General features: G+C 52.4%; 1 long non-coding RNA gene across 1 annotated transcript; it reads left to right on the top strand.

Annotated features, from left to right (window-relative positions):
* Nucleotides 1-319: 319 nt before the first annotated feature.
* On the top strand, nucleotides 320-9,988 carry LOC107054097. The gene is made up of 2 exons (XR_001468050.4): nucleotides 320-7,470; nucleotides 8,026-9,988. It is a non-coding gene; the product is annotated as an uncharacterized LOC107054097 (long non-coding RNA).
* The last annotated feature ends 1,818 nt before the right edge of the window (nucleotides 9,989-11,806 follow it).

Below are 11,806 nucleotides of genomic sequence, written 5' to 3'. Positions count from 1 at the left end.
CAACAGAGCCCAATTCTCGGAATTTGAGCTGCAGACTCTACCACCGCCACCAGCGCGGGGAGGGACGAGGACCTCCCCTACCGCGCTTCCGCCGTCACCGCCGCGCCCCCGCGCCCCGACGCCCCCCCGCGAAGCCACGCTCGGGGTCGGCGCGGGGGGTTCCGCGGGGCCGCGGGGGCGGCGGCGGCGGAGAGACCCCCGCTGCTCCGCGCGCCCCTCCGCGCCCCCCCTTTTTCCGCGCCCCGAGTGGTCGCGCCCGGCCCGCGGGTCACGTGGCGGCGGGTGGCGGTGTGACGTGGGGGCGCGGCGGGGTGGCGGCGCGCGGGCGCGGAGCAGTGCGCGGCGGCGCGGAGCGGAGGGGTTCGGGGGGTCCCGGGGCGCGGAGCGGAGCGGAGCGGTGCGGAGCCCCCAAAGCGCGGCACGGGGCGAGAGCTGCGAGAAGCGCCGCCGCCTTTTCTTTTTCCGTAACAAGAGATGGTTTTTTTATTGTTGTTTTCTCGCTTTTCGGGGGCCGCTTTCGCATTGAGCGAGTCGCCCTCCCCCCTAAGACCGAAGCCAGCATCCTGCTGCATGGCACCGGATTTTACATTTCTCATTCTTTTTCCTTATTTTTTCCCTTATTTTTCCCTCCATCGCTTCTTTTCTATTCGCTCATTTGCGGTCACCCATCCATCTGCTCGTGGGATTTGCTTTGGGAGAACGGAGCTTTTTCCATCCCGACTCCCCCGTGCGCTCCCGACCCCTTTTTTCTCCCCTTTCAAAACCATTTTTCTGATCTTTTATATATCTTTATATATTCCTTTTTTTTCCTTTTTTTTCCTTTTTTTTTCTTTTTTCTTTTTTCTTTTTTTCTTTTTTTTGGCTTTGCTCTCAGTACCGGAATCCTTCAGGAGAAAGAAAAAGGAGGAAAAAAAAAAAAAAGAAAAAAAAAGAAAAAAAAAAAGACGGTGACAATTTTTTTTTTTCTTTTTTTAATGCATTTTTTTTCCCTTCCCAGGACTCTCTCGCGTTCTTTGTAGCCGTTGTGGTTATTATTGCAAAAAGCGGCCCCGTAAGTGTGCACCCGGCGGGGCTCCGCCGGCACGGGGACACGGAGCGGTGCTGCGGTGGGGGGCCGTGGGGGGGCCGTGCAGTTTGCGCTGCTCTTTGCAGCCGGGTTCGTGGGGGGAGGGATGGGGCCGGCGGCCAAGCGTTGCTCGGGTATGGAAATGTATGGCCCTGGCTGAAAATACGGCGCACTGATTGATGCCCCGTCCCTGAGCCGTGTGCGTTTATTTATTCGCACCGGGCCTGCGGCGGGGCTGCGCTGCGAGGCCGCCGGTTGCTCTTCCCCGACGGTTTTCCTGCTGGGGACCCGGGGCCGTGGCAATGGACAGAAAGAAATGTGTCGACGAGCGCAACCGGCGCGGCTCCCGCTGCGGCTCGCTCCGCTCCGCGGGCGCTCGGAGCCATCAGCGCGGGGCTCTGGACGGGTCTCGGAGCCGAAATGCTCGGGGCTGCGAAGGAGGGGGACGGAGAGCTATCCCTTAGCCCGGCGGGGGGATGGCACGGTGCTACCGATCGCCCCGAGGCCGGCTTTCCCGGAGCCGGAGCTGCCCCCGGTGCCACGGACCCATCCCGTCGGCTGCCCTCAGTGCTTTCCTTCATTCCATTTTTTTTCTCCCCCTATTTTCTTTGTTTTTAATTTGTATTCAATTTGTTTTACAGCAAGGAAATTAAAAAAGCGGAGGGGGTTGAGAAACAAAACAGAACAAAACAAGCCCTTTGCTGTTTGTCGTTCTCCTGCAGCGCGACGCTTTCGCTTTGCCGGGCCGGGGCTGCGCCGGTCCGTTCCGGGGCCGCTCCGGGGTGGGCTCAGTGCGCGCCCGGTCCCGGAATGTCCCCTGCGTGGGGTCAGCCAGCAGCAGCCCCGCTGGGCCCAGAGCTCGGCCTGGCTTCATTCGTGGGTTGCTTTCTTTATTTTTGGCGTTTCTCCTCCAATTTAATGCCTTCTCGTCCTCCACCCGTGGGGAGGACGAGGACACCTCCTGCCGTGCTGCGTCCCGGTGCCTCTCCAGAGCCACAAAAGCAGCAGCGGTGGCTTTGGGGTGTGAGGAGACGTGCATCTCCTTGGGACCCCCCCCCTCCCTGCTCCTGTCGGTGCTGAGCAGGCGAGGCCTCGTCGCCTTTGGCCCTCTGCTGTGCCTGCTTGGCTTAAAGGGATGATCACTTTGCACTTGGTGGCAGCCTCATGAATGGGAGGTGACATTGAGGGGGCAGTGGTTGGTGGGGTACTCCCTGCCCTAATCCTGCACCAGGGGTTGTGGCCCCGATGATGCAGGGATGGGGCCGTCATGGGGGCTGCGCTCGGTCCCCGTGGTGCTGCAGGTGCCTCTGCCGCAGGGGATGGGGCTATGGGACACCTCCTGCCCCAGCTCTGCGTTGGGGACTTCAGAGCTGGAGGTGGGTGAGGGGCTGTGGGGCCTTCACCCCATAGCGATGGATTTGGAGCATCCCAGAGGCCTCTTCCCAGGTGAGCTGCACTCCTGGAAGAAGTGCCTCATCCTTCGCTAAATAAACGGAGCCCCCGTAGGATTTTTTGTTCCGAAATTAACTCCTTAATTAACTCCTTCAGGCCGCAAGCCTTCCTCGGCCATGTACAGAAAGAACAAAACAAGTCCAGGAGAGGGACACAGCCTCAGAGCCACCACCAGTCCCAGCCTGGGGATGGCTGCACGCACGGGGCCGTGTGTGCGCATTCCCTGCCTCCATGGGGCTATCTTGTTTGCTAATCTAACCTACTTTTGTTTTTAATTCTTTTCTTTCTTTCTTTCTTTTTTTTTTTTTTGGTCAGAGGTCGGTGCTGTGCAGGGACCTGTTCTGCTCTCGGTGCAATCTCAGAGCTTTTAGTGGGTGTCTGATTTCTGTAGCGCGCTTCGGTTTCCAGTATGAATGTCACGCACGAAGAATACCATGACAGTGCTCGAGGTGCACGCGATCTTATCTACCTGACATTTCAGGCTTTTTTAACCGTCCGTTCACCCAATTTGCATAGCAATCACATGGGCTGCTTCTCCCCTTTACCCCTCCCACCCCCCCCTTTTTTTTTCATGTATCATCATAACAAACTGCTTGCGTTTGGCCTCTGACAGCATCAGTGCAAGCGTTGCTCAGAGCTCCCTCTCCCCTCTGATGGTGTCTGGGGGGGTTCAGTGCTGCGCAGGGACAGCACTCCCATCCCACTGACTGCTGGGGCACTGTGCTGAGTTTCACTTCCAAGCAAAGCACACCACCGTGCGTGCATCCCATCTGCTTCTCCTTAATTGCCACGGGTGAGACTTATTTATACTGATAAAGAGACTCCCACAGCACAGTCCCAGCTCCCTGCAGCCCCTCTGCCCGCACTCAGGACAACGCAGGGCTGCAATTAACACAAGCCCTGCTCAGCTCTCGGCCATGTGCCGGCTGCAGCCCTTGCACGGAACAAAATGTTTCCCTTGGTGTCGGGGGAGGCATTGGCTCTAGCAGGGGAGCGTGTGAATGGCAGGGAGTGGGGCATCGTGGGGTGCATTGTGGCTCTTTTTTTTGTTGTTTTCTTCTTTTTTTTTTTTATTGTTGTGTTTTGATTTAATTGGAGCATTTGCGATCTGGCTTGGTTCTACTGCAAGCAAAGGGCTGGAAGTGGAAAAGCTGGAATGTGGCTGTTCCAGCACACCCCAGGCACACCTGAGCTGTATCTCCTGCCCAACCCCGTGCTCCTGCCACCACCCCTACTGCCCCCAGCCTCATTTCATTGACCCCATCACACACCATGCAGAACGCTCAGTGCTCAGTGCTGGGCCTGCAGCAGGAAGGAGGGCACTATGGAGGGACAGTGGGATGGAGGGATGGGCAGCAGTGGGGGTGTCCCGCGGTGCCCCCTGGCTATGTGCGATAGCATCACTGCCTGAGAGCTGCTGCTGATGTGCCGCGTGCTCCGACTGGAGCAATAAGCATTACTCGGATGGATTTCCTGCAAAAAGCCCTTCCTGATCTTCCTGGTCCCACTGTACTCGGATTAAGACCCAGGATATATCCCTGTGCAGTTGCCCAAATTATTGGTCTATCTCTCCGTGCCCTGAGACAGTGCAAACTTGCTGTCAGAAATGACCTACGTCGCTCGCTGCCTGCCCCATCTTGCTGGCACTGGGGACGAGGCCCTGCAAGCATCTCTCCCACAGGGAGAGAGGGGGTATGCAGCGCAGCACAGCACCCACGGCTCTGCCCCACTGTGATTTCAGTGGGGTTGGATGGAAGCAGCCCCGATCTCACCAGGCTCCCAGCCAGGGGATCCCCATCCGTTTTTAACCAGCTACAGACCGGAGTCTGACATCACCTCGATGGGGCTGTGCGGGTCCAGAGCCTTTGTGCGCCCAGTGGTGGCACCCCCACGTTCCCATCCCACCCTATGTCCCCACCATACTCATTCACCCAATTTACCCCACCTTTTGCCATTGTGGAACCTTTGGAAATCTTCAGTGCTGGGACGCCGACTGCTCCTGGTGCTGCAGATCCAACAGCTATCAGCTGTTGAGGTTCGAACCCTTCCCTAACCCCACAGATACCTCCTCATTTGCTCAGGGTTACCTAATACAAAAAAGGTTGATCTGAGGAAAAAAAAAAAAAAAAAAGAGAGAGAATAAAGGCTGTGGTTGGTTAACAGCATTATTTCTTTCTCGTTCAAGAAACTCTCGGATCCCCAGTATCAAAAAGCAGAAGACTTGGGAAAAAGGGTGCCCTGAAGTTGTGCAGGGAGTGTGAGTGGGAACCGAAGAGGGGAATTGGGGTTGATTGTCTGCCTGCAGGCTGCCGTGTGCAGGCCGGGCTCAGGGCTGTTGCAGCTCCTCGCACCTCTCAGCCCATCGGGTGCTGCGGGAATCCCAATTTCTCTCTCCCAATAAAGCACGGGCGTCACTTTTATACCCTGCACGTTTTCCTGCGGTGAGGTGCTTTGATTTAAACACCGAGGATATGGGGGCCGGGTGGGAGAGCCTCCAGAAGTGATGGTGAAAGCGGCCGTTATTCGTCCTGCTGCCTCCCGAAATCTCTATTCCTCCTCACCATCCCTCCAAGCCCGGCTGGCAATAGCACGCTGCCTCTGACAGGAGCTCAATTCAATGCACTGCCAACAAAATATGGTATCTTTTTTTTCTTCATCCCAGTAGTGAGAGCGTTAAATAATAGATCTCGGGCTTTATAGGCTGCATTTAGGTATGACTACGAATAGCTACAATAAAAAGCAGCAGAATATTCATGTGAAGGGGGGGGGGTCGGTCTGATAATTTTTTTCTCCTCGTCCTTTCTTATTTTTTTCTTTTCTTTTTTTTTTTTTTCCCTATTTAAGTTTCAGTTTTAGGGCTGAAGAAGAATCAGATTTTCTCATTCCTTTTCTGTTGCCGTCGGACGCCGAGAATAATCTCGGCTATTTTCTGAGACCGACATTCCTATGGGACTTCTCCTTGTTTTCAATAATTAAATATTAAAGGAGTGGGAAGCAGGCAGATTGTGCGATACGGACACCAACTGATCAGGGTATTTATTTGCATAGGTACGTGGCACACGGGGCAGGATCCATCTCCGAGCCCTATGAAATTGCTGTTACCCCATCAGAGTGTCACACACAGATTATTGCCCATCGGAACGTGGCTCTTCAAGTCCTAAAAATAATTTAACTCCGGGACTGTTTTTATTCACTCCAGTCAATGACAGATGCACTGGAATTCCTACAAAGCAGAAATGGGAGCTGGAAGCCGAACCCAACTGCTTTTTTACCCCCTCTCTATTTCTTTTTAATGAGTATTTCCCCCTTCCTTCCCCCATTCTTCTTTCTGCCAGGTGTCCCATTGACCCCTCCGAATTTTGCAGCTCCCCTCTCCTCCTTTCCCCTCCAACCACTTCTCATCACAAAACGCCGTACTTTTCCCTGAGATTTGCCCTCCTCTCTCCCTTAGGACAAATTCCCATCTCAACAAATCACCACCGGGTACGGCTGTGTTCAATCCTATGCTCATGGGGTGATAAATGGCACCGTGGCAGTGTTATATGTGGGCGAGCAACCAGGTTTCCCTTCCAGCCCACCCTGTTTGGGGCAGGGGGACGTGCTGCTGCCCTGCCTTGTGCCTCCACGTCCCTGAGGGTCACCCAAATGCCTAAAGGGTGAGCAGGGCCCACGGCAACCCTATGGCTTCCCCAGATCCCGCTCATTTATATATGTATAGATATATACATATTATTTTTTTAATTCTTATTTTCGTAATAGTTTGGTTTTATTATGACAACATGTTTAATAAGCAGCCCCGGGCTGGAGGGAGGAATGCGGAGCTCCTTGCCGAGATGTGAATACCCTGCACTCGTGCTGCCTTGCCCCGTGCTTGCTGGAGCCCTGGTGAGCCCCATGCAAAGCGCTCAGTGGTGCCAAGGGAGGGGGCCGTGCATGCACTGTGAGCCCCCCAACCCCCACCCAGCCCCACAGAGGAACCCACAGCAAGCTGGGTTTGTTTGTCCTGGCTTTGGGCAGAGCTGCACGGTGGCAAAGCAGGAGATACCCCAACCTGGAGCGACGTGATAGCTTTTCTTCTTCTTTTCTTTTTCTTTTTTTATTATTATTTTTTTTTGCATTATCCTGACTTCATTTTTAAGCCTTTCTGTGATTTCTGTTTCTCTCTATTTGCACCCCCCTCACCACGAGGATGCTCGGCAGCAAGGTTAATTCCCTCCTGCTATTTCCTTACCTAACCCTGTGGGCTCAGATCCTCAAAAGTATTTGTGTGCCTTCCTCCCTTGGAAATCGGGGAGTTTAATTGTCTGCTAAAATTATGGTGTTTTGTTTTGAAAGCAGAGCAGGAAATAACCAACTTGGGGTTTTATGAGCTTCGTTTGCCTCTCTGTGGTCACAGAGCACTTTTATGAACCTTTCACAAATAAATTCAGGGGTAAATAGCCCAGTGAGCAGAATACAGATGGGTTTGTAGAGTATGACCAGAGAGAAATGGGTGTTGAAGGAGGTGAGGGGAGATGGGCTTGGCCTCCTCCGGTCCCCATTGGCAAAATACGGGTGAAACAACTGCACGGCACCAAAAAGATGCTGGAAGGAATAACCCATTAAGGGCTGCGAGATGCTGAGATAGGAGAACGGTAGAGATCGCAGCAGTGAGATGCCATCTATTACAGACAACCATCGTACAGCTGACTGCATCTCCCTCTCTGGAAATGGCTCCGTTCTTAGTTTCATTTTTGGCCATGCGACCCGATAGGAGTCCTCTCCCTCCTCAGCGTTTGTCCCCTTCTGATATTTCATGCAACACGGAGAAAGGAGGAAGCAGAATGCCGTGACATTGAGGTTTATTGCTGATTCTGCTCACGTCGGTTGAAATCAGTCACTAAACCTCAGCCGGCAGAACCCCGTGCGCTGTGTTTTTCTTGCCTAGGTAATCGCGATGGCAGCAGGGGGAGGTAAGTAGAAGGGAAAAGGACTGATTTTATTAGGTGTTAGAGGAGCTTATTAGAAAACGGGGGGGAAAAAAATGCAATAAAATTAGAAAGATGTGAATTAAAACAAGTGATGAAATCCAGTCCCTGCTGACGGCAAGGGGAGACCTCTCTCCGCACGCACCCTTTCTGGGCTTGGAAGATGCCCAGGCATTGATAAACGTTTTATGAGAGCCCGGCTCGGCTGCAGCACGCTCTGCATTGCTCTGGGAGGAGAACCCCCAGGTATGGGGTCAGCCCCTGGGCCTCATCGGGCTTCTTGTCAATCCGCAGCCTACCTGCGTTATTTTTAAGCCAATTAAATTAATTGCTGGAGCAGACGATGCTTTCAGACCTAAAGCGTTTTTTGCCCCCTTTTTTGATACCAGAGGGCTCGTGGAGCGAGGCTGGGGCTTGGTTTTGGCAGCTGGGGAAGTGTGTGTGATTTATGCAAGAAGCAGTAGCGGGGTTGGATGCTGCGAGACAAACATTTGGTTAATTTTTCTAATTATTAGTAATAACAATACCCTGCTCTCTCAGGCACTTTTCATCTCCGAGTGTTCGCGAGTGAAGCCAAACCATGCAGCTCTGCTCTCGGGGCTGCAATTACCAACACTGTGCACACGGAAAGCGAAGCTAGAGCAGCACCAGCCATAGCCGGTCGCTTGGGGAACACGTCCTGCGAGACAAGTGCATGTCCCTGTGATGTAGCGAGCTGGGGAGGTGCTCCCCTCCAAGGGCACAAAGCATGGATGAAGCTGCCTGTGCTACAGCTCCTTGACCTTGGTGTTAGAACCAATGGTTTCGTGCTGTTCACCTTCCGAGCCCTCCTGGTGCCTGGGCACTAAGAGCCCATGGAATGAGGATGGCTCCTCAGTGGTGAAGAACAGGAGGACCAGGTGGGCCAATGGCTTGGTCAACACAGCTCTGGGCCGACATATCCTTTTGGAAGCTGCCAACTTGCCAGCATGGCTTCTGGTTTCTGACTGCCCACTGCAGGACTTCTTTGCACACATGGTTGTTGCGCTTCTTCCATGTGTGCATTGAACCTCCTGCCCCCCGCCAGCTTAGGCCAACTCTCTGCCAGAACATAGAATGATGGAATCATTCAGGTTGGAAAGACTGATAAGATCATCTAGTCCGACCATCAGCTCGTGTGTGTGACTGCTGTACACCATGCCACTCAGTGCCACACCTCCATGGTTCTTGAACATCTCCAGGGATGGTGACCCCCCACCTCCCTGGGCAGCTGTGCCACTGCATCACCACTCTGAGAAGAAATTTTTCCTACAGCACTGAATGCTGTGATTCATAAGGGCTCTCCCATTCTGCTTCTCCCCCTAGGAGGCTCGTGCTGTATTATCCAGCATCTAAAGCTAAGTGGAGTGAAAGCCCAAAATCTAATTTTGAAAATAATAATAAAAGAAGATTTAATCATGTGTCATCTGTGCTCTATGCCACTCCGGTGAATCATAACCCTTCGTTACCAGCGAGTTTCATGGTTTAGGATCCCAGTGCCAGCACAGAAACCCTGAGCCCAGCAGATCACCGCAGCTTTGACCTGCTGCAAGGATTTGGTCACCTCCGTGTGTCTCAGCTCCCAGCTGACCCGGTGCTTCGCTCTTTTATTGTCTGTGCACAATCTCTCCCACCGTGCCAAGAGTTCTGTATTCTTCATTTCTCTTCCGTCTCTGATGCCACAAAGTCAAGTGAATGTCTTCAAGGAAATCTCAGTAATAAAACCTATTTCCTCCTCCCTGCTGCAAAGAGAAAGCGGAGTAATAGTTTCTTTATCCATTGGGGACCGGTTAATGCCTCGCTCCTCATCATCACCAAATGCAACTAATAAAGGAGTAAAGGAGATTTGGCAGTTTAATGCAGCAGCTAATTTTGTGCCTGCTGCTCTGCCAGAAAGTATTTTCACTTTTGGGTGATGCCAGAATAGCAGAGCTGATTAATTAGCTTTCTCTTGAGCAGGAAGAGCTCAGTTAAGATGCCTGCAGCCCCTGGACAACACAGGCATTGGCCAACCTTGTTAGTAGCAGCGTTCCTGGTATCTTGAGGGTTCATTAATCCTCGGCAGGTGAGCACCTTGATAGAGGCATTCTGACCCATGTTCCTTTCCAGAGGCTTCAAGGCAATGCCTTAAGAATTTATGGGACCAGGATCTTAGTGAGTACATCCACAGGCAGAGAAACTCTCTCCAAGCACTCAGCGGGTAAGATCCAGCACAGCAACTCCCTTGGTCTTGGTTGGGCCTCTATAGATGCTGTGACATAATGATAACACTGAGAATTTCCCTCTCTCCATTCCCACGTGTATGGGGCTAACAAGGAGCATGGAAAGTCAAAGGAACCTTTGGGAAATGTGAGTCTTCTTTCTGCTGACCCTGCAGCAGAAGGTGGATAACTGTTTTTTATGATCCAGTTAGGATGGATGGGTTAATTACTGTCATAGAATCCTTCGAGATATTCACTGCAATCACGTGGTGCTTTTATAGTGAGAGTGGCTTTATTACCCTCGCACAGCATTGCTACTTTATTCGAGGTGTTGCTGTAGGAAACACTGGCAGCAGTGGGGAAGGCCCCTTTGATCCCAACCTCCCCAAATGCTGCTTTCCTGGGAGTAGGGCAAGCTTGTGTCTGGCTGGGCTCTCTGCAGCCCTGGTTTGCAGTTGGCCGCTGGTTGCAGCCAGAGCCAGGTGCTGGGCAAATGCAGTATCTTGCAGGGACCCAGAACAGCTGAAGATTGCCGTTTTCAAATGCCCAAATGCTGAATTGTAGCAGAGGGTGAGAAGACCTTGATCAAACAAAGGAAGTGAGATGCTTCGATGGGTACAAAGTAGCCAGTATAGATAGAACTGGGCTAGGAACATCAGAAGGTCAAAGCCGGCTGGTTCTGGGGCAGAAACTGCTGGCGTGGTGTGCCAACACGCAGCACTGATAAGGGAGAGCAAACACAGCAAATGGAAGCAGGTTTGGTTTTGCATTTTTCAGGAGCAAAACCCTTTTCCATTTAGGATATCCTGTGCAAGTGTATCCACCACACTTTGTGAGGAGAGGAAATAAACTGCTTTTCTGCCCCCCAGCATGGATAGGGGTGCTCCAGGCAGCACAGTGTCCTTGGGGTGCACAGGGGGTGGGATGGCACTGCAGGTCAGAAGGGCTGTGGCACCGGGCATTGCACAGACGGACACGTGCAGTGCAGACAGACATACAGATGTGCCAGGAAGGTACAGCACAGCCAGAGCTGTGATGGCAACACGCTGGCTATTTGTTTTACAGCATGCAGCCAGGATTGACAAACCAACTCACCTTGATTTCTCTCTCCCAGATGCTATCTCGTAATGTCTCAATCCCATTGTTCCAGCCTGACCTGCCAGATAGGAGGCAGCTTGTGCATCACTGGGATGGGGCTTGGCGGGCAGTGGGGCCAGCTGGCAGGGAGCCTGGCTGCCAGGGGACAGATCCTTCCTCTGCGGCGTTCACAGGATGGGGAACTTTGCTTTTTGATCCGAAGAACTGGTTGGCTTTAAAAATAGCACAGCCACGGCCTATGCTCCCAGGAATGTCTGGGATGGGGAAAATGGAAATACATTTTTCCATTCCTAGTGTAAACGGCACTGGAAAACCCAAACAGCGTTTGTCCTGTTGGACCTCCCCAGCTCCACTCCCCCTTCTCACCCAGAGCAGCTGAGTGGGTCCTGTGATCCCACAGCAAGCAGGTTGATGTAAAGGTGTCTTTGGGCCAAACCCATGAAGACCCATACACCTGCTCAGTTCTGAGAGTAATTACAGAGACCGAACACTCTGTTTCTACCATTTAGTAGTATGCACTCTTTCCCGTATGCTCTCTTCCCCTATTATCTCAGTGTCTTGTAAACATTAATGAATGGTTCTCAGGCCCCAGCACACTACTTCATTGTCTCACTTGCAGGTCACAGGGAATGATTAAAGTTATGGGGAAGGAGGTGGGGGGGAGGGGGGATGGATGTAAAAATGCCTTATTTTTTTTTTAATTAATGGTGTCATTTTTTTGCCCAGCTTCTGGAGGATGGGAAATTCAGGCTACTTTTGTGGTGTTTTTCTGAGCTGTTTCAGAAAATATGAACTATTTCCAAAGCTGCTCTGTTCCACGCTGCTCCAAAAGATTCATGGCAGCCGTTAGCAGTATCTCCAAAGCTTGCTGCTACTGAAGAGTTAATGCACATGGCTATAAAACAGACTTTCGGGCCATTTCGGAAGAAAAACTATTTCCTCTCACTTAGCTTACTGCTGAGAAAAATGCTGCTCCTCGCCTTGGCTTCCCAGTGTTATTAACC

The sequence above is a fragment of the Gallus gallus genome, chromosome 9 (assembly GCF_016699485.2).
Source record: "Gallus gallus isolate bGalGal1 chromosome 9, bGalGal1.mat.broiler.GRCg7b, whole genome shotgun sequence".
In the NCBI taxonomy this organism is placed as follows: Eukaryota; Metazoa; Chordata; class Aves; order Galliformes; family Phasianidae; genus Gallus; species Gallus gallus.
Note: the sequence above shows the minus strand (reverse complement) of the source record. Positions and strands in the feature narration are given on the sequence as shown.